A 12,500-nucleotide genomic window follows, 5' to 3' on the forward strand; every position below is an offset into this window, starting at 1 on the left:
AAACAATCCGACACCTGCTCTCATGACACTAGTGGTCACTTGCAGGTGTTGATCTGAAACAACCTTGACAAATCGAGCCATTAAAAAAAAAAAAAAATTATGATTGTATTTTTGTAATATGTGCCTGTAGGCTACTTCACTGTGCATAATGTTATTTTGGTCATGAAAATGAATAATAATAAAAAAGCAAGCCACAATGTCTCACTTTTTTATAGATTTTTATTCCAAAATATGAATTTCTCTGCTGTGGAAGGACTTCTTTTTTACCCATAATTTCTCCAGTCTTTGAAAAAATCCTCTCACATGTTGCTGGTATGCAAAGAGATTTTTTAGCAAGGACATACAAATTATCTATCCACCCACCTATCTATCTATCTATCTATCTATCTATCCATCTATCCACCCACCTACCTATCTATCTATCTATCTATCTATCTATCTATCTATCCACCCACCTATCTATCTATCTCATCTATCTATCTATCTATCTATCTATCTATCTATCTATCTATCTATCCACCCACCCACCTATCTATCTATCTATCTATCTATCTATCTATCTATCTATCTATCCACCCACCTATCTATCTATCTATCTATCTATCTATCTATCTATCCACCTATCTATCTATCTATCTATATCTATCTTCCATCCACCTATCTATCTATCTATCTATCTATCTATCTATCTATCTATCTATCTATCTATCTATCTATCTATCTATCTATCATCCACCCCCACCTATCTATCTATCTATCTATCTATCTATCTATCTATCCACCCACCATCTATCTATCTATCTATCCACCCACCCATCTATCTATTCATCTATCCACCCACCTATCTATCTATCTATCTATCCACCCACCCATCTATCTATCTATCTATCTATCCTATCTATCTATCCACCCACCCATCTATCTATCTATCTATCCACCCACCCATCTATCTATCTATCTATCCACCCACCTATTCATCTATCTATCTATCCACCCACCTATCTATCTATCTATCTATCCACCCACCCATCTATCTATCTATTAATTTAATTTCAATTTTATTTATAGTATCAAATCATAACAAGAGTTATCTCGAGACACTTTACAGATAGAGTAGGTCCAGACCACACTCTATAATTTACAAAGACCCAACAATTCCAACAATTACAGTAATTCCCTCAAGAGCAAGCAAATGACAGTGGCGAGGAAAAACTCCTCTTGGGAAGAAACCTCGGACAGACCCAGGCTCTTAGTAGGCGGTGTCTGACGGGGCGGTTGGGGTGATGAGCAGTGGTGATAACAGTCACATTTAATAATGGAACAGTGACTGATGTAGCGGGAAGCTGCAGGGTTCAGCCGAAGCTGCAGGGGTTCAGCAGGAAGCAGCAGGGTTCAGCCGAAGCTGCAGGGGTTCAGCAGGAAGCAGCAGGGTTCAGCAGGGCTGCAGGGTTCAGCAGGAAGCTGCAGGGTTCAGCAGGAAGCAGCAGGGTTCAGCAGGAAGCAGCAGGGTTCAGCAGGAAGCTGCAGGGTTCAGCAGGAAGCAGCAGGGTTCAGCAGGAAGCTGCGGGGTTCAGCAGGAAGCTGCAGGGTTCAGCAGGAAGCAGCAGGGTTCAGCAGGAAGCTGCAGGGTTCAGAGGTTGGCAGGGGTTCAGCAGGAAGCTGCAGGGTTCAGCAGGAAGCTGCAGGGTTCAGCAGGAAGCAGCAGGGTTCAGCAGGAAGCAGCAGGGTTCAGCAGGAAGCAGCAGGGTTCAGCAGGAAGCAGCAGGGGTTCAGCAGGAAGCAGCAGGGTTCAGCAGGAAGCTGCAGGGTTCAGCAAGGAGCAGCAGGGTTCAGCAGGAAGCAGCAGGGTTCAGCAGGAAGCAGCAGGGTTCAGCAGGAAGCTGCAGGGTTCAGCAGGGGCAGGGGTTCAGCAGGAAGCAGCAGGGTTCAGCAGGGAAGCAGCAGGGTTCAGCAGGAAGCTGCAGGGTTCAGCAGGAAGCAGCAGGGTTCAGGAAGCAGCATAACATTGCAGGGCACCGCTGAGCTCAGCAGGAGTGCAGCAGGACCACGGCGACAGCTGGAACCAGGATCTTGGTGCCAGCGTTCTCCAAGGAAATACGCTGGGGGAAAAACATAAGGACTCCGGGAGTAAACTCCCCAGAAGCTAGCCCTAGCTAGCTAGCTATCTATCTATCTATCTATCTTCCATCCACCTATCTATCTATCTATCTATCTATCTATCTATCTATCCACCCACCTATCTATCCATCCATCCATCAACCCACCTATCTATCTATCTATCTATCCACCCACCTATCTATCTATCTATCTATCTATCCACCCATCTATCTATCTATCTATCTATCTATCTATCTATCTATCTATCTATCCTCCATCTATCTATCTATCTATCTATCTATCTATCTATCTATCTATCTATCTATCTATGTGTCACTGTATGTATACTCTGTCTCTAGCCTGTCAGTCAGTGTGTAAATTTAAATGTTAGCCTAAATATAACTAAAACAAATCGCACTATAAATAAAAAAAAAACCCAAGAGGTCAAGATCTATTGACTTCACTTTTATACAGATGTGCGATTGTGTGGTCTGTTCCAGACCCTGTCAATCAAACGCTGATTCGGCGGACCATGCCACCTGTTGAAACACTCCGAAGCTTCATTTAGCCGTAGTCACGTGACACGGGTGTTTTGAATCACGCGGATCAGTGTTCAAACTCTGCGCTCGGGATCTCGACAAAGCTTCGGAACGTCAGTTTCGCGTCAGCCATCCCTACCTGGAGCTACAGTGAAGCAAGCCAAACACCGACCACTAGCGGAGGAAGACGGAGAGGGTGGAACTCTCCCTTCTGCGTAAGTCACGTTTTGAGATCGGTGTTAGGTGGGGGTAAATTCTGTGCTCCCAGTCGAGACACACCTCCCTCGCATCACGGAGGCCCACGGGCCAAATCCGCCCCTTTATTATATATTTTATTATTAGCTTTATTTCAGACACATAAAAATGGTCCATATTACATAGAAGAAAGACACATAATAACAGTACATTTATCTCCTGGATAGGCTCATAAGCCAGTGAGCCCAAGTACCAGAGAGGAGTATCGCACAGAGCTTAGTCCAGGATTTGTATTTATATTGATCCGGCCCGTATATCAATTTAGGTTCACAATACATTTTGGCCCGCCTAGTTTTTTGAAGCTTTTTCTGAAGTTTTGCCACTTTTTCCAGGCGATTTTGGGGCCTTTTCTGGCATTTTTTTTTTCCAATGTCTTTGTTACTTTTTACAAAAGATGTTGTTGCTTTTTTTTTTCTTTGATGGCTAAGTTACTTTTTTTTTGGGGCTTTATGTGGACCCAACTGTAAGTGAGAAGACTATTTGAGACACGCAATAATCCAGTAAAAGATCCCTGACTTTTTCGATGAAATAAAAGGATGTGAATAAACTAAACATGTCCGGCCCTTGATGTCATTCTTAGTTTCCAGTGTGGCCTTTAGTGAAATTGAGTTTGACACATCTGCCTTAAGAAGAACAGAACAAACATATTGTAATGAATAATCAAAACAAAATACGTGATCAAGGAATGGCTCCTACACGTGATGAAGTGGTAACACTTGCTGGCGGAGTGTTTTCTGTTGCAGGTTATACCGAGGAGGGCAGCACAAGGAGAGGAAACTGGTTCTCTGGACTTTATAAAGTCAAGACTTTTAGTTAGTTGGTTTTAGTTTTTAATTCCCCTTTTTTAGTACATTTTATTGTTGGTTAAAATAAATGTGGTTCCTTCACTTGTTGTTTTAATTCATTGTTTTGAATGCACAATTTTTACTGCTCTCCATCCGGCACAAAGAACCTGTTTTTAATCTTTTACCTGTTGTAGTTTTAAGAGGTCCGAGGCCTCAAACAAAACCTAGGTGGCGTTGTCGGCCCTTTTTACCTATATTTATATATTTTATAATTTTTATATATTGGACATTTTAGCTTAAACGTTGCCCTAAAAAAGCCCACACACACACACAGACAGACATTTACACACACACACACACAGACAGACATTTACACACACACACACACACACACACAGACAGACATTTACACACACACACACACACACACACACACACACACACACACACACACACACATACATATACACACACACACACACACACACACAGACAGACATTTACACACACACACACACACACACACACAGACAGACATTTACACACACACACACACACACACACACACACACACACACACGCACACACAGACAGACATTTACACACACACACACACACAGACAGACATTTACACACACACACACACACACACAGACAGACATTTACACACACACACACACACACACACACACACACACACACACACACACATATTTACACACACAGACACAGACATTTAAACACACACAGACACAGACATTTACACACACACACACACACACACACACACAGACAGACATTTACACACACACACACACACACACACACACACACACATACATACACACACACACACACACACACACACACATACATACACACACACACACACACACACACTGATTTGTGGTTCTACCGTCGTGTTTTGATTGGTTGTTTCTTTAGAATTCTGCGAATCTTTCTCAAAACGAAAAGGATGATGGTGATCAGAGAGATGGACGAGGAGGAGAAAGAGGAGGAGGAGTAGAAGGAGAAAAAGAGGAGGATCTGAGGAAGAGGAGGAGGAGGAGAAGAGAGCAACTTTTGCAGCCTCTCCCGGTGTCCGTTAATGAAACCCTCGCTGCTGCTTCGTGTTAAACGGATTAAACTAATGACGGTGATTAAACCGGAGCAGGTCTGCAGACCCAGGATCGTTTACACCCCCCACCCCTCCCTTCTGCACGCTTTCTCTCTCAGTCTATCCACATACGGAAACTACAAAATGCGCGCAGCACGATCTCATTTCCCCTTGTGCCACACCGAAATATATCCGCGGGTTCTCGCGGATCTGAACAGATGGAAGTGACGGTAGATGGAGGTTTATTTTAGATTCCTGCGTTTTTTTTGCGTCTTCTGGGATGTGAAATATGTCACTTTTTCTTTCTTTCTACGGATTTCTGAAGACACCGTTTTATTGTACCTGACAACGCACGGCACGGCACGGCACGCACGCGGATTCAACCTGTTTTGCAGCTCATCCGGATGTTTTGGACTTTAATTCTTTTTAAGGGTGAAATCAACGCACAGAGACCGGATCGTTTAGAGGAGGTCCTCCTGCATCTCTTGGTGTTGTTTAGAGTCTCTTATAGTCACTTTACACACACACACACACACACACACACACAGACACGCATAGATACACACCGATATACACACACACACACACACACACACACACACAGACAGACAGAGACACATATACACACACAGACACACATATACACACAGAGACACAAACACACACACACAGACACACACACACAGACAGAGAGACATATACACACACAGACACACACACAGAAAGAGAGAGACATATACACACACAGACACACACACACACAGACAGAGACATATACACACACAACCACAGACACACACATACATACACAAACACATAAAGACACACACACACACACAGAGACACACACACACACACAAACACACACACAGAAAACAGACACACACACACACAGACACACACAGAGATCCACACACACACACACAGACAAACATGTTGACACACACAGACACACACACACACACACACACAAAACAAAACACACACAGACACACACATGTTGACACACACACACACACAAAACAAAACACACACACACACAGACAGAAAACAGACACACACACACACACACACACACACACAGAGAGAGACAGATTTGCCCGTTTAGAGGAATTTAAACCTGTTTCGTGGTTGTCTTGGTAACTGTGTGGATGTTTAAGATGATCTAATCTCTGCGGAGTGACTCTGAACCTGGTCTGAGACTGGAGGGGAGCCTGCTGCTCCTGGTCCTGTTTCCTGATCTACTGGATCAGTGATGGAGGGAAGGGAGAAACCCTGAGGAACTGAGACTTCCTCTCGGTTTCAGACTCTCCACCTTTATTTCCCAAAATCTGATTCTGTGTCAAAGGACCCATCAATATCCAACCCTGTTCTCAGTCCCGACTCGCAAAATTCGGATGTTTTGGACAGTGTTTGTCAGTGTGTTTGTACTAAATGTGTTGTTGTGTCTTTTATTTACAATCTTTTGTTTTGTAGAGTTTTATAGTGACTGTTAGAGGCTCTTATATATTGATTTATTTATGTGTTTTGCACTTGTTTTTGATTTTTTTTTTTTTTTTATTTATTATTTTTTTATAAATTTTATTTAGAATCTAATACGTACAACAAATTTAAGAATTACGAAGACAAAACAAGCTTCAAAACCCCCGACCCACCCCTACCACTCCCCCATGCATTCATACCACAATCACCACCACAATCAACTCCACATTTGTAGTGTTTTAACAAGAAAACAAACTATAAATAACAAGAAGCACAAAGCAAACAAAATTAATAACAAAGAGAATAAAAAATTAACATAAATCAATCCTCTAATTCAAGTAAACAGTCATTCCATTTATTTTCAATTTCTGTTGTTATTTGTTGCTATAATTGTTTTGCTGATGTTGGCACTAAACTACTAGCCTGGTGGGACCATCCTGATCTGGCGAGATCCAGTTTTCTCCTCCCAGATCAGTCTGGCATCTTGAGATTAGAGAAAATTTCGACCAATCAGAGTTGGTTTTGAGGCGGGTTTAGGTGTGACCCAACGAGAAGCGACTGTTCGGTCTTAACGACATAGGCTTCGTTGATCTGATTGGTTGATTTGGCCTGTCTATCACCAACTATAGGTGGTAAATAGACAGATGGTTTATCCAATCAGCTAACCAGTATTTTCAGACAGCGGTAGCCCCAATTCTGTTAGCCGCTCGCTAATGCTTTTTCCTCTTGGATCCTTCTTTTGGAATATGGACCAGGAACCTGAAATGGGGCCTTTTATTCCTAAATTCTCGTTACCCAAACGGTAAATCTCCTTTACCGACATGTTGCTAGCTTGCTGAGCTAACGAGCTATGCTTGGCCTGCAGCAGCAGGGGTAGCCTGGCTTGTGGTTGTATTTTCATACGCTCCGTTGATCTGATTGGTTGATTTGGCCCGTCTATCACCAACTATAGGTGGTAGATAGACAGATGGTTTATCCAATCAGCTAACCAGGATTTTCGCCCCTTTCCCAAAAGTTCTCCAACGGAAAGTTCCCAGATGGATATGCCGAGCGAATGGGAAGCGATCCATCTGGTGGAGTCAGGTTGGGGGAGCAGCAGCTACCACGACTTTTATTCTTTTTAAGGCGTGAAATCAACGCACAGAGACCGGATCATTTGGGAGGAGGTCCTCCTGCATCTCTTGGTGTTGTTTAGAGTCTCTTATAGTCAATTTACACACACACACACACACACACACACACACACACACACACACACACAGACACACACAAAGACAGACAGAAAAAACACATGTAGCTGCTGCTCTCCCTAACCTACACCAGATGGATCGCTTCCCATTTGCTTGGCATATCCATCTGGGAACTTACCGTTGGAGAACCTTTTGGGAAAGGGGTGAAAATCCTGGTTATCTGATTGGATAAACCATCTATCACCAACTATAGGTGGCAAATCAACCAATCAGGTCAACGGGCGTATGAAAATACAACCACAAGCCAGGCTAACCCCTGCTGCTGCTGCAGGCCAAGCATAGCTCGTTAGCTCAGCAAGCTAGCAGCATGTCGGTGAAGGAGATTTGCCGCTTGACTTTCACCCAGGAGGCGGGGTTCGTGTCCCGCACAGCACGTTACGTAAAGTTGCTTTTCTTTCTTAAGGTGCTCACACACTGGATGCGTAACGACGAGCATGTCGGCTGCATTATTACATGTCATTTAGCCGATGCTTTCATCCAAAGCGACTTACGATTGCTATATATCCGAGGTCACACACCTCTGGAGCAACTAGGGGTTAAGTGTCTTGCTCAGGAACACATTGGTTGATGTATGGCAGTGGGAATCAAACCGAGATCTCCCACACCAAAGGCATGTGTCACATCCACTGCGTCATCACCCCCCACAACCACCCAACTGTCCCATTATTGCCCACCCACGACCTTTTCCTTAACATAACTGCGTCAAAAGGGACGCTAATAGTCCCGACCAAGCGCGTTTAGATGAAGCGCGTAATATGGCGCTAAAGGAGACTTTTAGCGTCAATAACAACGACAAAGTTACCTGACCAAGCGTTGGTATTTTACGAGATTGGAGTGAGAATCTGTTGGAATATCTATATTATCATTATATATTATCTATGTAGAGTATATATAATATCTGTTGGAATATATATATTCATTTTTACTCACTTTGCTTTCAAATTGCTTTCTCAGAATCACATTTTCCCTCGAGATTGAAGGAAGGAAGGAAGGAAGGAAGGAAGGAAGGAAGGAAGGAAGGAAGGAAGGAAGGAAGGAACCCCGTCTTCCTTGGCTTGTTTTCCAGACTTTTTCCAGTTCCAGTTTCTTTTCTTCATCATGTAAGATCACCTTATTTTCCTCGAAGGCGGAGCGGATAACTTTGAATCAAAGAGACAATAAATATCTAAAGAAACCAAAAAGATTTTAAGCACTACAGTTTGAGGCAACCTGGGGATCCTTAAGGGTCCTCAAAAAAACTCAAAAAACCTTTTGGATCCTGAAAGCAACACTGCAAATGGCTTAATAATGTAAAAAAAAAAAACCTGGATTAGACTCTGAAGAGCCCAAAGGAAACCCAGAAGAACCTTTTGGAAGCTCTGACAACATCTGATGCAATTTAGGGACGGCTTGAAGACCTTTAAAATCGTAAGAGTTAAGTACTTTGAGGAAAATCTTTGGGGGACTTCTGGCAATCTGAAGGACACCAGTGACTCTTAGTTACCCGAAGACTCTTATGGATCTCTTTTAAAGTATCTTAGACACACTTTTAAGACCTTGAGGAAAATAAGGGGTTGCCTTGGGACCTTTAGTTACCCAGAAAGTAACTGAAGTACCTTTTTTACAAATCCTGGAAATCATCAAGACTCTGAAGATATCTGAGGAAATCTGGGGACAGCTAAAGACCTTGAAGATCCCACGAATTAGGAATTAGGTCGCCTAAGGACCTTGAGTCACAAGCATAAATTGAAGTACCTTTTACAAATCCTGGAAATCATAAAGACTCTGAAGATATCTGAGGAAATCTGGGGACAGCTAAAGACCTTGAAGATCCCACGAATTAGGAATTAGGTCGCCTAAGGACCTTGAGTCACCCAACATAAAGTGAAGTACCTTTTACAAATCCTGGAAATCACTAAGGATTTTGGAAGGAAATCTGGGCACGGCTAACCTCGAAGATCCTAAGAGTTAAGTACTTTGAGGAAACTCTTTGGGGACTCCTGGCAATCTGAAGGACACAGGTACTCTCAGTTACCCGAAGACTATTATGGATCTCTTTTGAAGTATCTTAGAGGGACTTTTAAGACCCTGAGGAAAATAGGGGGTCACCTTGGGACCTTTAGTTACCCAGAAAGAAACTAAAGTAGTTCTTTGGGGATCCCCAAGTCAACCAATGGGCACCCTCCGGACTACTGACATCTGACCGAAAACAAGGAACTGGAGAGACTTTCAAGACCCTGACCTGAAAGAAACTGATCCTGGAAATCACTGAGGATTTCGGAAGGACGTCGGGGGACGGATAAAGACCCTGAAGATCCAACGAGTACTTTGAGAAGCCCTATAGGGACCCTCACAATCCAAAGGAAATCTGGGGACCACAGAGGGACCCCGAACACTTCAGAGGAAGTCTGAGAACTAGGGGTCGACCCATACTGGTTTTACAGGGCCGATATGATTCTAAGTAGTACATGAAACTGATAACGATATTTAAAACCGAAATGCATTTAAAGTAAAAAAAAAAAAAACAACCTTTCAGTCAAAATTAAGATTGAAAACTAAATACTCTGATACAAGTACATGACTTGCATTTACAAATCTTGAGTAAATACAAAATTTAAACAATACTAAATGTCTGTTTTAAACTAACATTGGATGCATTCAAGACTTAAAAGTTGAAGCTGGTAAAGGTGGATCTCAGACAGACACAAAGCCAAAGTAACACACTTATTAAAAAATTAACTTTATTGCTTATCGGTCAAATAAAAGGAGAACACAGATAATCTGCAAATCGCCACAAAAACAGCACAGATAATTGGCCTGCTCCTGGTCTTCGGTAGGGTTGGGTCCACTATGGAACCGGTAGGAACTGGACTGGATTAGAACGTACATTTCGGTTCCTCGTTTTGGTTCCACTTAATGTGTCAACTGAAATATTTTCCCTCTGTCGCTCCGAAACGGACGTAAAAAAATCCCCCTTTCTCTGTAGTCTACCGTTAGCTAGTTACTGTGAATGTAGGCTAGTTTTAAAATGCCATATTTTCCCCTCTGGGCTCACCAAAACTGACGTAAAAGCATATTACGGCTTACCACATCTATCTATCAATCTATCTAAAAGAGCCTTTCTTTTATGTCATTTTTCAGTTTTTCAAGAATCGGTTTAGGAATCAGAATCGTTTTAAAAGTACCGGTTCGCCATCGGCATCACGCGAAGGCTGTGAAAATTTACCCAAAAATACGTTTGAATATTCGTTCTAAAAAACAGTGGTCTGAATTATGTCGTTGCTGTCTGGTGACAACCTCGTCTGTCCATAACTGCTTTTATATATTTTTTTGCCACTTTTCTAGATGTGTTGTAGACAAGAGTTGTAGTGTTGTCAATCTAAAAGATTTTTGAGGTCATTTTTCAGTTTTTCAAGTATCGGTTTAGGAATCTGAATTGTTTTTAAAAGTACCGGTTCGGAATAAACCGTAAAAAAAATTAAAATCCAAAAGATACCCAACCCTAACTGCAACAGAGAGTCGGCCCGCCCCGGTCTTTCGGGGACCCCAAGAGAGCCAATGGGTACTCTCCGAGACCTGCAGTACGCCCTGCAGGAGAAGATCGAGGAGTTGCGGCAGCGCGACACGCTGATAGACGAACTGGAACTGGAGCTGGATCAGAAGGACGAGCTGATCCAGCGTCTGCAGAACGAGCTGGATAAGTACCGGTCCGTGCTGCGGCCCGCCACCGCCCAGCAGCAAGGCATCATCCTGCAGCGGACCAGCACCGCAGCAAGCGGCACGCCATCTCTGCCGAGCCCACGGCCTGCGACATCACCGACCTCAGCCACGCCGCGCTGGCTTTCCACCCAAAGAGCCCGCAGTAAGTCTGCTTCGTATGTCTGTTCTGTTGTTCATGTTCAAAAGTCAAAGTCAAAGTGTCTTTATTAGTCTCCCTGTCACGAACCAAGCAGTAAGACAATTAGGATAACAGGAGTTTGTTAGAAAAAGTGGGTTTTATTTACCCAAAACTGCACAAAACAATATAAGACCAAGAACTTAATATATAAACCTATAAAATAGGTCAACTCAATATAACTTAAACCAAAAATAACTATAACAAAAAATACATGTGAACAACAAAACTGCCTCCCCAGAATGAAACAACACGGAACATATATACTAAGTGGGCCAAACCAAATAACCACACAGGGGAAAACTAAAATAGACATAATTGAAGCTAATACAAATAAGCCCCAGCCTAAAACTAAATCCCCTCCAGCATGGCATTTGATGGTACGGCCCAATTGGCAGGCCATAGTATATAACAGTCCTTCACCCTTGGCCACGCCTCTTCTGCAGGAAGGACCTTTCCACCAGCATGGTAACAAAGACAAAATAATGATTAATGTAACAATACCTTTCAATGTATAGAAGTATATTCCATATAAACCATATAAAGCTACAGGAAAGCTACTGTAAATGTGGATTACTAATCAACCAAACAGTTCAAGGTGTCTGCTTCACTGTTGAAATTATTTAAAGTGTGACTGAAGGAATCAATGTGTACTAAAAAGCATGGGGTAAAATTGTGTCCCATATTACCATTGCTGGCGGTTTAACCTGTGTGGCTTAGGCCATCACACTCCCTAAGGAGAAATTAGTTTTGGACACTGAGAGAAATTTCTGCAAGAGTTAACAACAGAGACACACATCAAACACAGGGTTGAATGTAAAAATATCCTTACAATCCATTGTAAAAAAATACAGTAATTCCTTCATTTTTTATTTATTTATTTTTTGATTGGTTTATTTGAAAGGGGACAGTGCAATTTCATAAAACACATGAACAAACATGTTTGAAAAAGCCAGAATTAGCCAAAAGGCTATTTTTCATCTGTAGTCCCCTGGCCAAGATGTAAAAGAAGCATTAAAATACAAACATGAAAAAACAATTACAAATCTATGGCAAATTGATAACTACAATATAAATGAGAGTATAAAATACTTAAGGTAC

The 12,500-nt window shown here is 42.4% G+C and overlaps 1 long non-coding RNA gene and 1 pseudogene across 1 annotated transcript in view; both read left to right on the forward strand.

Moving 5' to 3' along the window:
• Positions 1-10,474, forward strand: part of LOC114548477 (uncharacterized) — a 62,788-nt gene extending 52,314 nt beyond the window's left edge. The window contains exon 3 of the long non-coding RNA XR_003691365.1: positions 8,480-10,474. This is a non-coding gene — a long non-coding RNA (uncharacterized LOC114548477). The remainder of the gene's footprint in view (positions 1-8,479) is intronic.
• A 588-nt stretch (positions 10,475-11,062) lies between these two features.
• The window catches only part of LOC114548530 (cGMP-dependent protein kinase 1-like), a 6,283-nt pseudogene continuing 4,845 nt past the window's right edge, over positions 11,063-12,500 (forward strand).

The sequence above is a fragment of the Perca flavescens genome, chromosome 21 (assembly GCF_004354835.1).
Source record: "Perca flavescens isolate YP-PL-M2 chromosome 21, PFLA_1.0, whole genome shotgun sequence".
NCBI classification, from domain to species: domain Eukaryota; kingdom Metazoa; phylum Chordata; class Actinopteri; order Perciformes; family Percidae; genus Perca; species Perca flavescens.